Below are 4,197 nucleotides of genomic sequence, written 5' to 3'. Positions count from 1 at the left end.
ACAATTTTGAGATAGACCAAATGACTGAGGGTCTCTTCTCAAAATAAGTTGAAAAATGTGCTGCTCAAAGTATTCATAAGAATTGGTCATAGAAAAAAATAATAAACAGTTCTTCTAAATTAATTGGAACAAAACTGGTTTTGAGAATCCCACCCCAGTGAGATTACATAAAATGGCAGTTTTTAAAGTTACATTGTGTTGCACTAAACAATTTTAGGTCTTTCCCTTTTGATTGTCAACTCAAACAGATGAATCAAATAAAAGAATGATGTAAGGAATTTAACCACTGTGATAAGGGCCAATATGATTCTATTTGCAACTTCTGACATCAACATGTTTGAGTCTCCCTAGACCTCTAGTTAGTCCAGACTGGCTGGCATCATGCTCTTTCACCTGAATGAGATTTGCAAAGTTTCAAAGAACATGCTCCAAGGGAGAAGCTGGCTGGGCTTATGTTTTTATGAGACTCAAATCATGGGGGGACAAATGAGGCTCAGACCAGGAAATCCACAAGCCTGGGTGCTCTAATCCTGTCTGTCCCATAAAGTAGCCACTAGTCACATGTTGCTGCTGAGAACTTGACACATGGCTAGTCTGAACTGAGCTGTGCTGTATGTAAGTATAAATGCACATTGGGTTTTGAATATTTAATATGATAAAGTAAGGTAAAATATCTTAATAATTTAATATTTTATTACATGTGATGATAGTATTTTGGATATATTAGGTTAAATGTATTTTAACATTAATTCACCTGTTTCTTTTTCTTTCCTTTAATGTAATTAGAAAATTTTAAATTACATATATGATTTGCATTAGTGACTCATATTTTGATTGGAAAGCACTGCTCTAACCTAATGGGTTAGTCATCTTGGAGCTGACAAATTATAGACTACTCATGTGAATTTAAAATTATTATTAAACAAAGATGTATTGGGCTATCACTGCAAACCAAGTACTGGGTAATGTACTGGGGATATTAAGATGAATTGGACATAGACCCTTGCCCTCAAGGGTCATAGGCATTTAGCATGTGCAGGGAGCTCTGGTCACATTAAGGATGAATGACTGGAAAAGTCATAATTTTGCCTTTTCTTATTTATGGATTTTGAGATTGTTTCTAAGTTACTGTGAACAATGCAAGAAAAAAACAACAGTGCCCCATTTTGTGATTAAAAACTTGGAATAACCTATGAGGAATGGGGTTCCCAGTGAATCTATTTCTGGACTCTTTTCTGCTCTAATGATGTTTCAGTATTTACTTATTTTTCTTTTTCACCAGAGTTAATAGCTAATAACCTGCTTTCTTCCTCTCTGCCCCCTCCCTTTCCTCTATCTCTGTGTGTGTGTATGTTTTGCATGCCCATCAATAATTCACACCCGGGCCCCACTGGTGGGTGTGCAGCTAGTTCAGCAGCGTTGCTCCTTTCCTGGGGACGTGTCCCTGGAACCTCACGTCCTTGTTTCGGTGGGGGCTGGTGGCTCGCAATGGTGGCAGCGCCTGTGGGCCTGGGACTTCCCTTTCTGATTATCCTGAAGATTCCCATCACCTCATTCTTGAGTTAGATCACTAGTTTTCTGGGCTCCATGGCTGCCTTTTTCTTTGTTTACTCTTATTTTAGAGAAACCCTCCTTGTGTAACTTCCTGAGAAAAGATGTAGAAGAGTAAAATTTTGAGAATTTATATGACCAAGAATTTCTTTAGACTTCTCTCATTCTTAAACTAGTTTGCTGGATATAGAATTCCAGGATGGAAATAATTTTCCTGCAGAACTTTGAAGGCAAATCTTTATGTCTCCTCACTTTTAGATGTCAGGAGGTCTTATGTCATTATGATGCTTTATTATATGTAACACGTTCCCCTCTCTCCTGGAAAATTTGGTATCTTTTCCTTTTCTCCAATTTTCTAAAATTGCATAATAGTGTGCCCAGGTAAGATCTTTACTTATTTATTATATTTGACACTTGGTGAATGCTTTCAGGTTGGAAATTTATATCCTTCAATTATAGGAAATATTTTTGGACTATTTAATAATTTCTCCCCTTCAATTTTCTCTAAACTCTCTTTCTGAAGCTGCAAGTAGCTAATCATTATACCTCCTGGATTGTTCCTCTAATTCTTTTCTCTTTTTTTCTACTTTTCATCTCTTTTTTGTCCTATCTTCAGGGAAATGTGCCCAGCTTTGTCTTCCAATCCTCCTATTTTTTTCTTCTGTAAACTTTTATCAACTGGGATGATAGGGGTATTTGATCACAGCAGGATTCAGTCCTGAAAAGATCGGAAATCACAGCAACACTTGAGGAAGTGTCAGATCAAGCAAGTCTCTTGGTTATATGGCAAACATTAATAGTGTAAGATTGTAGAGACCAAATCTTTGTTAGAGACACAGGATATGGGATTAAAATGGGGATGCTGGCGTTCCCTGGTGTGGTGAACCCGAGACCTTATTTCTGTGTTTTTGAAGTCGTGATCCTTTCCCTTGTCACTGCCCCTCAAAATGCAATCATTTTTCCAAATAATTTCAAGCCCTCTCCAGACATTTTCCCTCTCATCAGTAATTTTTAAGTAGGTTATTTGAAAAATAACTCTTATTCATTAATTTTTCCCACCCCACACACTCCATTCTAAGAAACTGGCAGACTCCCAGCACAGAGCTTATGTTCTTTCTCTTTGAAATGCAAACTTAAACAAGTGGATGTTTGTCTTCCTTCTCCACTATTACAGAATGAGCACGTGCTTACTGCAAAGTTTATTGCTTCTCACAGGCATCTTTATTCTGCAACTTACTTGTCACAGCCACTTGTCACAGTTCTTAATGAGAATGCTATTCTCTGCCCTGACAGAGCAACCATCAATTCTTCTGACCCAACTAGTCAACCTGCTAAACCATTTTCATGATTATTTACAAGGAAACACTAGACCAGAGACCTAAATAATATACCCCAATATACAAGAGCTCAGATTTAATTTGTAGGCAGTATTTCATTTGTTGGCCATGAGAAGAGAAATGTGTATGTTGAGTAGGCTTGGGAAGGAGATGGCATAGGGAGAAGACATCTTGATGAGAAGACAACTTGATGGGAACTGTCAATCCTGCTACTGAACGTTCCATTTCTGTTGTCAAGACCTCTTTTTGGTAGGGTTTTGTTTTTGTTCTATTTTTTCACAGGGGAAAGTGTGAGTGCAGTCCTTCACTACCACAAATTATTCAGTTGAGTTTCCTACCTTTGGGGAAATCGCAAGAGTCAGCATCCGGAAAGCAGGTGGATGAGCCTCGCCCCGGGAAAACCACCTCGTGATCATGGCATCTCCCCTGCCAGGTAAGTATAAGTAGGGTGTGGATTTTTACTTTTTTTTTGTATGTTCATTTTTACAAACTCTTCTTTTTATTTAAATAGATGAGAATACCTTCTCATGTCATTGGATAAATTGGTTAGCATTCTTTGAATATTTTCCTGATATTTGCATTGGCTCTGTTACCTCTACTATCCTTTTTCTGGACATTCTGTTGTCATTTTGCTTTTTGTGCAAAAATATTTCTTCACAGTCTGGTGACTGTTAGCAGTCTATTCCTGTGTATGAGGAAGCACTGAAAAGCCAGTGGCAGCTCCAAGTGAATGGGTACATGTTGCTGGCAGGTGGGCTTCACAGTAGGGTCGTCTGGCTGGGGATCTTTGGAGGGTTGCCAGTATTAGGCTAATAAGTCTCTTTACTTGGATTGGCCAGTTTCTCCAGAGAATAATCCTTTAATTTCCTATGGAGGAGGAAAGGCTGAACATTTTTCTGTTCATATTATGGCTTTACATTTAATCCTTCTGTGTCCTGTGCCTCAGCTGTCCTTTCAACTTTGATTTGTATCCCTAAATACAAACCTTGGTGTGAGTTTCCCCAGAGAAGGCATATGTAATCATCTGCAGGATCTGAGGCAGGGGGCCAGCCTGCAGGTGGAGGCACTTCTGTTTCTATATAAGCTCTCAGCATGTTTTTCATCTTCAGCTCCAGCTAGTCTCCCCATTTCTCACTGGAGGACCCAGTGTCTTTACATTCTGAGCCTTTTTGGGGGTCTGTGATAGAAAACATATTGTTCCTAGGCTTCCCCCACTAACATACTACATTTTTGTCTTCCCTCCTCCTCTAAATCCATTATCAATTGTCCATTTGCTTTTTAGCTTCCAAAATTATGTTGTTGTCATCAT

At 38.6% G+C, this 4,197-nt stretch overlaps 1 non-coding gene across 1 annotated transcript; it reads right to left on the bottom strand.

Annotated features, from left to right (window-relative positions):
* Positions 1-3,167: 3,167 nt before the first annotated feature.
* LOC118967776 (U1 spliceosomal RNA) lies at positions 3,168-3,329 on the bottom strand. The gene has a single exon (XR_005055005.1). It is a non-coding gene; the product is annotated as a U1 spliceosomal RNA (small nuclear RNA).
* Positions 3,330-4,197: the final 868 nt, after the last annotated feature.

The sequence above is a fragment of the Manis javanica genome, chromosome 12 (genome assembly GCF_040802235.1).
Source record: "Manis javanica isolate MJ-LG chromosome 12, MJ_LKY, whole genome shotgun sequence".
NCBI lineage: Eukaryota > Metazoa > Chordata > Mammalia > Pholidota > Manidae > Manis > Manis javanica.
Note: the sequence above shows the minus strand (reverse complement) of the source record. Positions and strands in the feature narration are given on the sequence as shown.